The 16,085-nt window shown below is 45.1% G+C and overlaps 1 protein-coding gene across 9 annotated transcripts in view; it reads right to left on the bottom strand.

The window, feature by feature from the left end:
* BMAL1 (basic helix-loop-helix ARNT like 1) overlaps positions 1 to 15,796 on the bottom strand; it is a 102,456-nt gene extending 86,660 nt beyond the window's left edge. For all 9 annotated transcript variants that reach the window (XM_053923803.1, XM_053923802.1, XM_053923799.1 and 6 more), the window contains exon 1: positions 15,664 to 15,796. The gene's annotated coding sequence lies outside the window, so the exon portion shown is untranslated. The remainder of the gene's footprint in view (positions 1 to 15,663) is intronic.
* Between the last annotated feature and the right edge of the window lie 289 nt (positions 15,797 to 16,085).

Consider the following 16,085-nt stretch of genomic DNA (forward strand, 5'->3'; position numbering starts at 1 on the left):
CTGTTGCAAAGCGCAGGAGCTCCTTCTTTCTTTCTGCTGTGTAGTATTCCATTGTGTAAATGTACCACAGTTTTTTTATCCACTCATTTACTGATGGGCATGCAGGCTCTTTCCAGCACTTGGCTATTATAAATAGTGCTGCTATGAACATAGGGGTGCCTAAGTTCTTTTGAACTGGTGATTTGGGATTCTTAGGGTATAATCCCAGCAGTGGAATTGCTGGGTCAAAAGGCAGTTCCATTTCTAGTTTTCTGAGGAAATTCCATACTGTTTTCCACAGTGGCTGTACCAGTCTGCATTCCTACCAACAGTGTACTAGGGTTCCCTTTTCTCCGCATCCTCTCTAGCACTTGTTGTTTGTTGATTTGTTATGATGGCCGTTCTGATAGGTGTGAGGTGATATCTCATTGTGGTTTTAATTTGCATCTCTCTGATGGCTAGTGATGTTGAGCATCTTTTCATACGTCTGTGGGCCCTCTGTATGTCCTCCTTGGAGAAGTGTGTATTCAGGTCCTTTGCCCATTTTTAAATTGGATTGTTTGTCTTCCTGGTGTTGAGTTGTAGGAGTTCTTTATACATTTTGGAGATCAAACCCTTGTCCAATGTATCATTGGCAAGTATGTTCTCCCATATGGTCAGTTCCCTTTTCGTTTTGATGATGGTTTCTTTGGCTGTGCAGTAGATTTTTAGTTTGATGTAATCCCATTTTCTTATTTTTTCCTTAATTTCCCTTGCCCTAGGAGATATAGTGGCAAAAAATATTGCTACGTAGAATATCTGCAATTTTCCTGCCTATGTTTTCCTCTAGGACCCTTATGGTGTCACATTCTAGCCACAGTGATCAGACAAGAAAAAGAAATAAAAAGGCATCCACATTGGAAAGGAGGAAGTAAAATTGTCATTATTCACAGACAACATGACAGTGTACACAGAAAATCCTATAGGTTACACCAAAATAACCATTCGACCTAATAAGTGAATTTGGCAAAATAGCCGGATACAAAGTCAATATTCAGAAATTGATGGCATTTTTGTATACCAATAAACAATGAAATATCAGAAAGAGAAAGTAGGAAGAAAATACCATTTACTATAGCAACAAGAAAAATAAATTACCTAGGAATAAGTTTAACCAAGGAGGTAAAAGACCTGTACTCAGAAAACTATAGAACATTGAAGAAAGAAATTAAGGAAGATACAAATAAAGGGAGCATATGCCGTGTTTATGGATTGGAAAAATTAACATCATTAAAATGTCCATACTACCCAAAGCAATCTATAGATTCAATGCAATTCCTATTAAAATACCAATGGTGTATTTCACAGATCTAGAACAAATATTTCAAAAATTTATATGGAACTTAAAAAGACCCCGAATAGCCTCAGCAATCTTGAGAAAGAAGAACAAAGTAGGAGGGATCACAATACCTGATATCAAACTATACTACAAGGCTACTATAATCAAAACAGTCTGGTACTGGCATAAGAACAGACACAGATCAATGGAACAGAATAGAGAACCCAGAAATAAACCCAAGTCTCTATGGTCAATTAATATTTGGCAAAGGGAGCATGATCATAAAATGGAATAAAAACAGTTTTTTCAATAAATGGTGTTGGGAGAACTGGACTGATACATGCAAAAAAAATGAAACTAGACCACCAACTTACACCATATACCAGAATAAACTCAAAATGGATAAAAGACTTAAATATAAGTCATGACCAAACCATTTAAAAATGATTAGTTCATATTCATGGACCATGACATCCAAATGAAAGCCCTATCTCCAGTTTTGTTGTACTCTGTCACCTAAACAGTGGCATAAACAAATGGTCTTGCCAAGCACGTATTATGCTACCCAGTCAGGATTTTTCCTGGGGTCTTCCCCCATCCTGGTGGGGTACCTGGTTTTACATCTAGGCCCAAGGCCTTGGACAGTGGACTGCAGAAAACCTTTCTCCTTAGCACAGAAGACTGTCCAGAATCAAGATCTTCTTAGCGCAGTGCATTCTCCCCCATCTCTCATAATATTTCGCACTTCATTCAACAAGTATGTCCATGCCAGGCATTGGGCCAGGTGCTGGTGACACAAAGGTGAATAACACAGATGCTACGTCCATTTCCATGGGGCTGCAGTTTGTACAACCCTTCCCCACACATTATCCTCACTCTAAGCCTGGAGACAGGAAAGGCCATCACCGTTATTCCCATATTCTACATGATAAAGTAAATGTTTATTGGGGTATTTTGCCCCAGATTTTGAAGTGGAAGGGTTCAACTCACACCTAGGTCTTCTGACTCCTATATAGTTCACACAGATAATTTCCTCTTACTTAAAACTGAAGCTTTCTGGAGTATTTGTATTACCTCTAGCACCTGGGTTCTACCTTTCTGATCAATGAGCTGCCCTGACCTCTAGATGGTTGCACTGGCCCCGATTTCTGTGTGCCTGCCTAGATTCTGACCCTGGACTCCTATCTTCCCAGCTATCCTGGCACCAGCTTCAAACTTTGTTTACTCCCTCCCATTGGTACCATGATGTAGCAGACTGCTAACTTCCCACAATGTCCTATCTCCTCTGCATCCTTTAAAAGCAGAGATTTTGCCCGGCTCATGACCTCTCAACTAAAGGTATCTCTCAGCCTCCTTTGCAGGTAAATGTAGCCATATGACTAAGTTCTGGTCAATGGGACAAAAGAATGTGCTATTTCCAGGCCTACCCCTTAAAATGAGTGCATGTGTGCCCCCTGATCTTTCCTCTGGGAGATGGTAAAAACCAAAGCTTCCACTTTCAACCACCAAGTGGAAGCCACATATTGAAGGTAGAAGGCCTAGACCACTATCTACTCTAAAGGCACTGAGAGCTGCAATGATGTGAGCCAAGGCTAATTTCTCCATGGAAACAATTGATAATAGGATCTTGTATTCCTAACCAAGAACTCCATGGTCAACGTTTTAAATAAATTATGTAAACTCCCTGTTTTATCGTCTATTAAAGCCTTGGGATTTTTAAAGCTAGCAGGGCTGTTGACCCAATAATATATCACAAAGGATCTATGTATAGTCTGAACCACATAAAGTAGGTACAAAGCAATTAAACCCAACACAACAACCAATCACGTGAGCCTTTTATTCTGAATCAGTGAGAGTGTAGCACAAAACACTTCATTTTAATGATGCCTGATGATTTCTAAATACAGTAAATCATATACTTGAGAAGATCTTCAATCAAGAAAGCAAAGCAGAACTTGGGAAAAGGGAAGTTAAAGTCAGAAAAAACAGGGTTTAAGTCTGGGCTCTGCCACTGACTAGCTTTGGGATCCCGAACAATAGCTTAAACTCTTTATCTGTATTTTATCTCTTCCTATAAGGCTGCAGTAGAGACTAAACAAGACAGTGCAGTGAAAAGTGCTCTGTAAATCACACACAGGGGTAAATGGTGTCATCAGTATCATGGCGTTTGGAAAGGCTTTTGTGGGGAGATTTTGACAAGCACCAACATGAAAACTGAAGCCATTTTTTGAAAAACTGACCCAGAGCAATTTGTTTTTCTGTCTTCTTTTTCTCTCTTTAAAATCCCCCACATGCATTAGCTGGTAACAGTTAGTCAATCTGCCGCATTCATCGCTGGCATCCATTTGTTCATGGGCCACAGAGCAACCGACGAGAGCTGCTAGATGTCAGCCGTGGTTGCAAAGAAGGGAGAGCTGCAGTGAGCTTGAAACCACTGTGTAGCGACATGTCTATCAACCAAAATGCCTTCCAAAGACTCACTGCACTGTCAGAAACCTCAAAACCAGAGACAGGAAGCATTTCAGGGTGCCAGGAAAAGGGAGGAAGAAGATTGCTGCTGTTAAGAGTGCAGGCTCAGGAGAGAGACTATCCTGGGTTTGAATCACAGTTTTCCCACTTCCCATCTGAGGCACCTTCAGGTCTCAGTCTGCCTAACTAGAAAGTGAGACTGATGGTGCTCGCCCCCCTGCCCCGCCCACAGGACTATGGTGAAGAGTAAATGGGAAAAGGCACATAAACACTTAGCACAGTACTTAGCATGTTATAACTACTCAAAGGTTATGTGCTGTTATTAATAATGTTAAGAAATAATAATAATAACTACATTGTGCAATACTAACAAAAATTAAGATTTGGCAAATCTTTTGTCCTTCATGTCAAGACTGTGCTGCAGGCTTTGCAACCAGGTATTACCTGAACTACATACTGGCTCACCTATTAATCGCTGAAGCAATTCAAGGTTTTTCTGGACTTCAGCTTTATGCACCAGGATTGTAAAACATCCAAGAATAACCAACTGGCCAGTTGGCTAGATCCTGACACCTGCTTCTCAGGTTCACAGCAGAGCATCATTATCCTGAGAAGTATGTGCAGAGAAGAATAGATTAACTTGGGTGTCTGTGCCTAACTTTACCATCCACGCTCAGGCTGTGGCTCCCCATGTCTAAAGGTGAAACATAAAATCACCCTTAAAATATGGCCCTATGCAGCAAAGTGAAGCCTGTCAGCACCCACACAGTGGACAGCGCCACATCCCTAACAGTGCCCTTGAGGTGGGAAACTTCCTTCTGAGCCCTCCAGGCTATCCCTGTGAAGCCAGAACACCTTATCGAAACCAGGAAGTTGGCCCTTGCCCGTGTGGCTCAGTTGGTTGGAGCATCATCCAGTGCACCAAAAGGTTGGGGGTTCAATTTCCAGTCAGGGCACATACCTAGGTTGTGGGTTCGATCCTGTATGGGAGGCAACCAATCGATGTTTCTCTCTTACTCCCTTTCTCTCTCTCTAAAATCAATAAATATATATTTTTAGAAAATCAGGAAGCTGCTCCATACAACCATGGAGCAACTTTACAGCTTTCAAACCCTTTTTGCATCTCACTCCAGCATTAGATCCACACTGTAAGGTGCAACAAGAATTGTAGTACCTGTCCCACAGATAAGGAATCAGCCAGTATAAGTGATTTGGCTTAGGCTGTCTGTTGCTTAAGTAGTGGAAGCAGCCTAGAATGTAGGTTATCTGGTTCCCAATCCAGTGCTCATTCCAGAAAATGCGGGTATTTGTTTTTAAACATTCGACTTTCAAAATGGTGCTTTGCTTCTGGAGAATTCATTAACCAAGGTATCTGCACCGTATAGTGCAGATTCACATACTTGAAAGCCACTCACACAGGCAGATGTTCTGCACTCTAACAATCTAGAGGGTGACTGAAAACAGCCATGCTGATGAACATAACCGACAATTAATTTGCGGTTCTGGCTCCCTCCCACCCTCTGTCTGGATTCAAGCTAGTAGCCTCCTATCAGATCTCTGCTGCAGTTCATCCCTCTTTGCTCCAATCCAACAGGACCACTTACCCTGAACCAATGCTCACAGGGGAATTATTTCATGTCACTAACATAGTAACCATAATAAAAATAAATTCAGAGGTTCTCCAATGCCTACCAGTCTCCACCTCACCAAGTAAACTTTGACTTGTCACTTAACCTCGCTGAGTTGCTTTACCTACAAAACGAAGGAGTGGAACATCCTCTTGTCCACTTCCAGTGTTTGCTCTAGAACCACCCCCGGCCACGCCCAAATTCTGCATCTGGAGGACATGAGGAGTCAGCAGAGCCCACTGGTCAAGAGCCTTCAGGGCCTGGTTTCTATGCCTGAATCTACCACTTACTAGCCATGTGACCTTAGGCAGGTTACCAGGTCACTCTGTGCCTCAATTTCCTCATCTCTAAAATGAGGCTAATAATAGACCTACTTCATAGAGTCTTGTAGGAATTAGACGAAACTCTCTCTTAGCAATTATTATCATCTGAAATGGCATCCTTCCGGTTTAGGCCTCGAATGATCTTTCAGACTTTAAGTTCCCACCACTACCTGTGAATGCTCCCTTTTGGTTAAGCCCATGTCCCTGAACATAAACTGGTTGTTTCTACTTCCATGCTTTTAATTTTGCTGTGTTGCCACTTACCTACCCATTTCCTGGAAATAGCTGTGCTATCCTCATGTATGAATCTAAATCCTACTCATCCTTAAAGGTCCGGATTAAATGTGATCACCTCCATGAAGCCTCTTCTCTACTGGAAAAGCTCTTTCTGGTCTCTAAATTTCTGTAGCACTTGTAGATAGTCTAGACCAGTTTATCGGCATGGCCTTGGGTAATCTTCTACCAGTATATAAAATCGCAGGCTCCTTGGCCATAATAACGATTTCTGCGTATTTTCTGGGTCTAGCATGGTCCTTCAGATAATTGTTGACTGAATAAATAAATGTGTAGTACTATGTCCAAAAAAATACACAGTAAGTTTTCTTTAAGTTGATATGGCTCAGTTATTAATATTGTTGTACTTTGAAGCCAAGTAAAGATAACATAAAGATGAAGATCAGCAGGGCAGGGACAACCACTGCCAGTTAATTACTGATCATCAATAAAAGATACTGATATATGGTCAAACTAAAGAATAAGATGACAAAAGGAAATGGTGACTTAAACTCCAAAGTCCCTTATAAGACTGAGTTCATGAGTCTGTACTATCAGAAGGGAAGAAGTTGAGGCTTTTCCCAAGCTGAATTCTCTCATTCAGCAACCTACTCATTGAGTGACTACTCTGCGCAGGTACTGTCTTAGTTGCTGAGGACTTAGCATCTAATATACCTGCTTGTATTTCAGCATCTAAGGAGGAAGCCTAGGTACAACGCCACTTTATAGCTCCAAAGTGAAATCCACAAAGCAAGAACTGTTTTGCACCAACTCCTTGCTATGCTTTCAAGCAAAGACAAAACAAAAAAAATGGAATGTGCCATTCTCAATCGGCCAAACAGAGGCAGTGCTAAAAATGTCCTGTCACCCCCCAGTGAAGCTTCCCTCACTCTAGAATCTGTTGGGAAGTTCATAACATAGCATCTTGCACCCTACGTCACTTAAACTCTACGTCCCTAACACCCTAAATTCCAGTTGAGCTCAGCCACTATCGTTATTTAAACATCAAACCTCTCAAACAGCACATGTGGCATCTGGTGCCAGAAACAAAACTCAGAGGTAGGAAGTGAGGGAGGGCGGCAGTTAAAGGATCCGGGAGTTTTCACTGCGGAACCCGTGGCTCTTTTCTCCCTTGGAGCAGAAACCTCTTGTATCATCTAAGGCCTTTAAAAAAATTTTTTTTTTCTTCCAGCAGGATACTGAAAATAGCTTTGCAGTTAACATTTAAAACTGTTTTGATCCCACACTCTTTCAGCTCTGTTCTCTCCTGCAAACTCATTCCATTCCTTAAGGGCACTTATAAGTATATTTCATAAGCAACAAACCATAGTCACCATTTTTATCCTTAAGGGTTAAAGAGAAAAATGATTTACATAATCATATGAAAGATAAGTTGGCCAAGAACACAGGAATCTTATCTGGACCAAAAGTTCTAGGACAAAATTTCTTTCAACTCATCAAGAAAGATAGCAGATCAAAACCAAGGTTCACGTGGAATGCGTAACTGCTGAGCCCTATGCACGGGCACTTCTTGCGTTCCTCATTTTTGTGTGCTGTCTGCTTCGTGAGAAAGCAATCTGAGGCGGCCATCTGAAGGTGGGCTTACACAAGGAAATATTTACGTTTTCCTATCACAGTGAGAAAACAAGATCTTATAGCCAACAAGGACCTGAAAATCAAAGTTCCATGGAGGCAACTTCCTCCAAGTAGTCAGTCGGCGGCTCCAAGTCTGCAGCCTGGGCCTCTCCCTACTCCCAGTGCAGGGTTTCCCCACTCCGTACACCACTGTCTGATTTCTAGCACATGAAACAAAACCTTAAGGGCACAAAGGTAAAAATCCCTTTTATAAAACCTTCTGACAGACTGGAAGAAGAGTAGGAGATGTGGCAAAGGTAAGTGGGCCCCCCTAATGCTAACAGTAAATGACCTATAATGCCATATAGATGAGGGGTCCAGCTTCAGAAGGCTTACTTAATTCCGGTAATGCTTTAGTACTAAACAGCATGGTTTCAGCTACAGTTACACTAAATGGCTTTCGTGGGCTTGCCTGGGAACATAACCACACTTTAGTTCATTTTTTTCTATAGGAAAATCTATCCTAAATTTCTATCAACTGTCTTACAAATGAACTTTTGGAGCAAAACCTGTTTTTAAGATGGCTGTGCATGTGAAACAAAATTCTGAGGTCTGAAGCTCTACACTAAACATAAAGTAATAATGGTGGCTGATACATGCTCAGAGTACATTTATGAGAAAGCCCTTCAAATCCTTAATTTGTTCATACGCAGTATGTTTTAGGGGAAGTCTTCTGAGAACAGTGAACTGCTATTTATACCATATATAACCAAGGAGCAGATTCTGTATGCAAGTATCTACAGGGCCTTTCTAGCACTGGGCTAAAGGTTACGGGGAGGAGAAAACATCTGTACATAATGAACTCATGATCCAGTTACACTGGCCTTTACTTTCCTCAAAAACAATCAAGCCACTTCTAGCCTCAGGGCCTTTGCACTTGTTGGTCTGTCTTCCTGGGATATTTTCCCCTAGATCTTCCTGCAGCTGAGCTCAAATGCTACCTCTTCAGAGGGGCCTCCCTGGAAGACCCAGTTAAAGCAACCTCCTTCCTACCATCCATCACCACTACTGTTTTACTCTATTTGACTACTTTCCTAGCATCTCTCACTAGCAGGAGTTAGCATGTTTAACAGGTTAGTGTCTGTCTCCTCCTACTGGGACTTTGTTTTGTTCACTGCTGTGTAGTGAGTGCTCTGCACATGGTAGGCATCCAATAAACTTCACTGAATGAGTAAATGAGTAGAGTTGGAGAGTGGGAAGTGAGGACAAGATAATTATTCATGAAACAATTTTAAAAATGAGAGAATTGGCCATCTGATTAAATACAATATGATAATTTGCTAAATATGAAGTACCAGTGCTTCTGAATGAATGGCTGGCAATTAAAAGGAGAGAGAGAGAAAGAACATACAAAAGGGGCAAGTGTCATCAGAAGAGGCTTCTAAGGAAGTGAGAGACTCAAGGCAGGCTAAGGCAAGGAAGAGAGCCTCTCAGGTCAAGAGAGTGATGCAAACAAGGGCCTAGGGCAGGAGAGAGAGCATGGCACAGGGTGGCCCAGGCAGGGCAGGAACAAGCAGAATCGAACCTCAGGCTCACCACTGCTTCTGGGAATGGGGACGGGGCAGGGAACAGGGCAGGTGAGAGAAACAGGGTCAGACTGGAGAGCCCGGAGGACGGGCGACCGGGTGGTCAACCACATGCTGCCAAATCGTGTGGGAAGAACTGAAGGAAGTAGAGGGGAGAGCAGGAAACTGCTCAGAAGATGACCTGAGTAGTCTGAGTAGGAGGGACAAAAGGAGCTTCTTCCCTCTGCTTAGACACAAGAAAGATGTCAGGGAGCAACATGTCAAGGCATTTTCCCCCTTAAACAGAGACAGTTTCCAGAGTATCTATCTCACAACAGATTCCATGGCAGATTCAGGTCAACTTCCCGTGCACCCTATACTTGGAGCACTCAAGGAGAACGACAGAGGTTCAGAACGGTGGCTTGGGAGGGCAGAGCGTGTCTTTCCATGCCTTCTAAATCCGAGATTAATTACATTCAGTATAGCCTGTATTTGTTATCTTTTTATTCTTTGAGGGGAAAAAGTGGTATCTAACTTCCCTGTGCAGTATATATTTGAACATTATATAACACATTTTTATGTAACAGGTTCTTGACATAAAATAATGTTTCCCTTACCATCTAAATGTATTTGGGGAAAAACTGGCATTAAATATATATATATATAATATATGTATACATATATTATATATTATATATATATATAAAATTTATACACCCCCCCCCAGGACAGTAAATGTGTCTTTAGCTGGGGAGAGGAGGAAGAAGGTGAGAGACTTTGAAAAGGTCTCCTTCCCAGTGAGGAGCTCTGCAGATGGCTATGATGGGGATGGGGAGGGGACGTAATGAGTTCTGTTCAGAGGTTCATCTCACACCAGAAGCTGCCTGGGGAGGGGGAGCCACATGGCATCCAATGCTGCAGAATGCCAGGAATAAGCAAGAGAAACAGAGGTGCAGAACAAGATGTGAGAATAATGCTCACAAGCCCTTGTAACTGCTACTAGGGAAATACCCAAACACGCATCCCTTGCATCCCACTGTCGAGGGCTTCGGTCCTGCTTACAATTTGTCAACAATAGGATTTGTCACCAATCACTATGGGCCTAGTGGGCTCCTAGTGTGAGGCTGGGCGCTTCACACACAGGACCTAATACAATGCTTCCTCCTAAGAGACATCTGCTACAGCAGTTAGAGAGCGTACTCGAGGCCCCACGCACAAATCCTGCCCCACACCACATTAGCTGAGTGACCTGGAGCAGTTTATAAAACCACTCACTGTGGATAAGTGAGGATAATCGCCACACCTACCTCATAGGGCTGTTATGAGGGTTAAACAAGTTAATAAACATAAGATGACTAACATAGAGAGTGTTTTTCTTATTTTGCAGATGAGGTAAATCAGACTCAGAGAAACTAACGGATTTGCCTAGGTCACATATTTCACACTAGTGGTTGGCAGCTAGAGGCAGTTAGCTCTATAAGATTTCTCTTGACTTTTAAAAACATGTAAATGTTTTACTCAGTATATGTATGAAATCCAATGGGTAGAGTATTAACCAGAATACTGAATTAGGTAGACCATCCAAGCCCTTCTTTAACCAGGCTGGATAAACAAGAATTTATACTACTTAAAAGAACAACATGTACTAACACAAAAATCATTTGCCATCAAATGTCAGCACTCAACATTCCCCTGAAACAAAGATGACTAAAGCTTATCCAATTCCATCTCCCCAGATGTTAAGTTCCCGACTCAAACCGTCCTTCCATGCAGACCTATACAATCGTGACGTCCACTTGTGCCCCTGTTGCATTCCTCAGCCCATGCCCCCACCTCTTCACAAGAGTAGCCCCTTTCCCTCTACCTCTTAGTTCCTGAGAGACTAGCCCACCCCATCCCCTCCTCCAGATAGTTAATTGGATTGGACGAGCAGATCCTGAAGGCTCCCTGAGCCTGTCATTTTGGGAAACCAAGATGGGTTCCCCCAAAGTGCTTGCCCTGAGCAAGCTGGTGAGATATTCCCAGAGAATGCATCAGTGCCTAAGAGAATAAGGTAGATCAAGGGCTGGGGCACACTGCTGCCAGGCATGGGGAGTAGGAAAAACACAATGAGGAAATAGGTCACTGGAGGACCAAGCATTGGAGCTGGGTCTTAAAGAGGTGTAGGATTTGGTCATGAGAAGGTCAGGGCATGGGATGGGCCAAGGGCTGGGCCAGAGAATGGACAGTCCTTCAGTTTGACTGGATAGTTCTGTGTACACAGCAAAGCCTGGTTGACAGGCAGGCTGGATATGGAGAGGCAAGGGAGAGCAGCAATGCAGACAACTAACATTCATGGAGTGCCTACTATGTGCCATGAATAGCTTCATATATTTTTAATGTTTTAAGTCATATAATCCCCACTGCAACTCTTAGAGATGAGGACCACAGGGATCCCAGTTCCACAGATGATGACAGCAAGAGAGAGAACAAAGCAACCTGACCACAGGTCACAAACCTAGTAAGGAACAGGACATGAAATCTGGCTCCAAAGTCTGTGCTCTTTACCACCCAACCAAACTGCCCCTCAGGACAGCTTGGCGGTGAAAGGGTACGGGCACCAGGGTATTAGGAGGATGGTGGTGCGCACAAGCAGTTTGCAATCTGTAACTCCAAGGCCACAAATGCTGGCTACAGGCTGCTGTTGGTGTGTACAATGAACTTGCTCGCAGCTGAAGCAGGACAGACTGATCAGATCAGGACTAAAAATGGGATTCTAGGCAAGCGGAATAATGTGAAGAGTGGAGGCCAGGACAGACACCTACCTCTAGGGTATGCAGGAAGAAAACCAAAAAAGCATCATGACCCAAAGGTAGAGGAAGGAAGGGATTTCAAGGAGGGAAAGAAAGGCTGGGTAAAAGCTGCAAAGGAGCCAAGAACAATCATTTTGGACTAAGAACAGGCCCCTGGAATTCAGAGTTTAAAGTTTTTAGAGATATTTGAGAAGAACTATAGAGAAGGGTGGTAGAGAAAGAAGCCAGAGGCCAGGAGCTAAGGATGGAGCAGATGAGAGAGTGGATACGGTGAATGTCCACAGCCTGTGAGAGGTGGCCGGGCAGGGAGGGGAGCGAGGGACATACAGACTCGGGACCAAGTGTAGACATGTGAAAGCAGGCCTGTAACAGATCTGTTTCTTCCCCTTCCATCCTTCCTCTCCTAAATTAAGACAGAGGTTTTACTGGGGTTGGTGATGAGGCTGAAGGAAAAAACAGCATGAAGGATATTCTGGTGAGAGGACTCTGGCAGCAGTGGGAGGGAGTGGCAGCAGGCACTGAGGGAGGGCTTCCCAGTGCCAGGCATTTTACATGCATCGTCTCCCTTGCTCCCTTGATCCTCATACAGATTCTACGAGGCAGGCACTGTCTTTACACCACAGAAAAGCCTGCAGCCAGAGGAGCCCAGCACTGTCCAAGGCCACACAGCCGGAACCCAAGTTCTAAGTCCTGCTACTGAGCTCCAGGCATCCACCCAAAGTGAGGGTCCAAGAAGAGGGAACAGAGGAAAGATTCACTTGCTTTTTCTGAACTAGGAAGAGACATGGGGGAAAGAGACAGGACATTATGGGCAGAAAGGAAGAAATACTGACGGAGCTTAAGTCAGACAGAGCAGGTCAGAGAAGGGGGTCGGGGAGAAAGAGAGAGAGAGGGTGGGCGAGAGAGGGAGAGGGGGAGAGAGAGTGCGCTCGCACACAGTGGGGGAATTTGGGGTAAGTGTGGTTGTAATAAAATGGCAATGTGGAGAGAAAGTACTATAGAGAAGGGCAATATGTATGTGCTTTTGGGCTCATAACTAAACCTTAAGGTTTGCAAAGGATTTTTTTTTTTTTACTTCCCTGCAAGTGTTTACCATGACACTAAGATCATTGCCTTTAATCGCATCATTGGAAGGGGTAATGCTTCTTTAATATTGACTTTCTTCCACCACAGTGAAAGGTGATGATGGAAATCACAAATGAAGGTAAGTTCAGAGAAGGAAGGCAACTCTTACATATTCTTACAGAGTTGTGTGAACACAGCCAAGTCTTTCTACAATGCCTGTCCATCATTTAGTATGTAAACTGGGTAGAGGTTGTTGGTGTAGAGGGATAAACCTGAAAGCACAGCCACTTCCTTATCCTCCCTGGGGTAGGCAAACCTCTTTTGCAAATAGAAGGAAAAGTCCTAAGAAGTCATCATTTTATAAATCATTTGAAATGGAGTCTTTAAAACACCATCTGTTGATCTGTTTAAGCTTCTACGAAAACAGGATTTCAGCTCAGATACTCTGGAGGTTCCAGCAGGTAAAATATCAACCTGAATTCAAATGTATTAAATATTATTTAGAGATACAAAGAACTTTACAGCAGAAGGAACCTTTGAGATCACCTAGTTCAACTACCTCACTTTCCATCTGAGGCAAATTGAACCCAGAAAGGTTCAGCAACTTGTCCAAGCGGCACAGTTGTGAAAGCCCAAGTCTGGGCTGGGACCACAATGTTTTCACTCTCAGACTAGTGCTCTTCCACCACACTTGTCCTTTCCTCTCTCCCTCATTTTAAATTTATGGGTTGGAATAATGTGCTTATCTAACGATGGTTTTAACTTATTGTCATTATTCACTGGCTACATTTACAATCAAAACCAAATGCCTCTATAGATCCAGCTTCAGGTGATACAATTTCAAATCATGCCCAGGAAATTTTAAAGCCTTCTAAATATGTTTGTTCAACAAACTGATTTACACTTATCAATAAAGTGAACTCAGTAACAGAGCATGGACTGAAACATTCAATTTTGTGTTTTAAAAAATATTTTTGGAATTTCATTGATATGGAAATCAAATTTAACAGCAGTGACTTCTTTTTTCTTGCAAGCATAGAGAGCATGAGATTATTCAAAACTGCTCAGGAGCAGCAATGATTATTTTAAGCTCATGATTCAACCAGTACATTAATTAAGAACTCCACCAACCCAAATTGACAGATCCTGATATCAATGGGACCAGAAGAATTAAAATAATAGTTGTCATGTAAAAATAGATTAAAGAGGGGAACAGCAGCAAATGTCAGAAGGGCAAATGACAAGCAAGTGGTGAGGCAAATGAGATACATTTGATCGGCTGTTTTAATGGATTTTTTTTTTTTTAAAGAAGACCCTGGAAATACAGGTACAGTCAAGAAATGCTTCGTAAATATCAAATCCTTTTTCTGGAAGTTGGGTGATAAAACTTGGCTAATAATTCCCTGCTTGGGAGAAACTAAGCAGCGAGAAGAAACCGCAAGCGCCAAAACGCCAAAACAACGCTATGTGCCCGGGAAGAAGCCTAGTCGGTGAAGGAGGGGAAAGGGGACAAGGAATGTGGTGTGCGGGGTGTCGGCCTGGTCACCCCCGCCGGCCAGGATAAACTTGACAACAAATGCCAAAAGCCGGTGTAGCCCTCCCTTCCCCTGCGCCTGCCCTCTGGCACCTGCGTGTGCCCCGCAGCCGGCTCTCGCGACCCCTCGGCGTGGTTGACTCGTGCCCCACAAGGTCGGCATTAATTTCTATTACACTTCTTCCTCCGAGCAAACGAAAGCTGTTTCGGCTGTCAACGCCCGGCAATCACGAGCGGGAAGCTTTTTTCTTCTCTGACATCTGTCAAACCTGGTGCTAGAGCCAGCCTCTCTGCGCCCTCCGCGGCGCTCCAGAGCTCATGGACCCGCGGCCGGCCCACACCTGGACGCCGGGCGAAATCCCGCGCTGTGAGGCACCTGCTCGCACTGCCACCGGAGCTGCCCCCGGGGCTATCCAGAACCCAGATGGCGCAGGCTGTACGAAAGTTAGCAGGCTGGGGTCGGCCCCATCTCGGGTCCGGATTACCCGGGTGCAGAGCCAGATCCCAAAATAACGCCGAAGGGGCGGTCCGGCTCGGACTCTTTAAACCCGACGGAGACGCCCTCCCCGCCCCCACCCAGCCCTGCAGACTCCCGAAAGGGAAGTGAAGGAGAGGAGGAGGAAGGGCAAAAGCGGCATCGCTCGCCCAACGCCCTTGGCGGTGCAGCCATCAAGGATAGTCCCCTCCCGGGTCCCCGCAGCTCCCCATGATACATCCTAGGACTCGCCCTCAGCCGGTCATTGCTCCCAAAAGGCGGACCTGCCCCTTTAAGAGGCATCTGGCAGCTCCCTACCCCCGTCAGGTAGCGATGCCCGCGGAGAGGAGACAGGCACTTTCTTGGTCCCTTTAGGGGTGCCTGCGGCACCTCTGTCCTCCCTACCCCGCAGCGCCAGCCCCCGTGAGGGAGGATGGGGACGGGCGGGCGCGGCGCCTTTAAGGGGCGCAGCCTCCCCACGGCCCGGGTGGGGGTAGGGAGCGGGCACTGGCCCTTTAAGGCCGGCTGCGGGCACGTCGGGCAGGGTTCCCTGGCGGCCGGGCTGCGACCCAGGCGGCGGCGGGGTCGCCATGCCTGCCAGGGTGCTAACAGCCCCCGACGGGGTGCTCGGAGCCGTGCCGCTGACCGTCGCCAGCCCGACACTCACCGTGGCTCGCCGAGAGCGCCCGCGCCCGCGCCCCCACTCCAATCCCGCGGCGGCGGCGGCGGTGAGTCCGGCGCGGGTAAACAGGCACCTCCGTCCCTGACCTACTTTCTGCCTTCCCTAAATGTCGCACCACTAACCTACTTTCCGACCAATCCGCTCCCCGCCGGCCCAGGCCCGGCCCCCCGCCCACCAATCGCTTTGCCCAACCCCCTTTTCCCTCGCACCAATGGAAGAGCCGTGGAGCCCAGATACCTGCCTCTCCCAGCTAGCCAATCCGAGAGCCCGAAGGGAGCTGAACTCGGTCGTAGTTTTTGACCAATCCGCGCGCTGCTCGGCGCCCTGCTAGCCAGTTGTGTGGCTGCTGGAGAAACCGCTAGCCAATGGCGAGGCGACGAGGGCCGTTTACCTGCTACTTTCCCGCC

This window comes from Desmodus rotundus, chromosome 5, assembly GCF_022682495.2.
Source record: "Desmodus rotundus isolate HL8 chromosome 5, HLdesRot8A.1, whole genome shotgun sequence".
Lineage (NCBI taxonomy): Eukaryota > Metazoa > Chordata > Mammalia > Chiroptera > Phyllostomidae > Desmodus > Desmodus rotundus.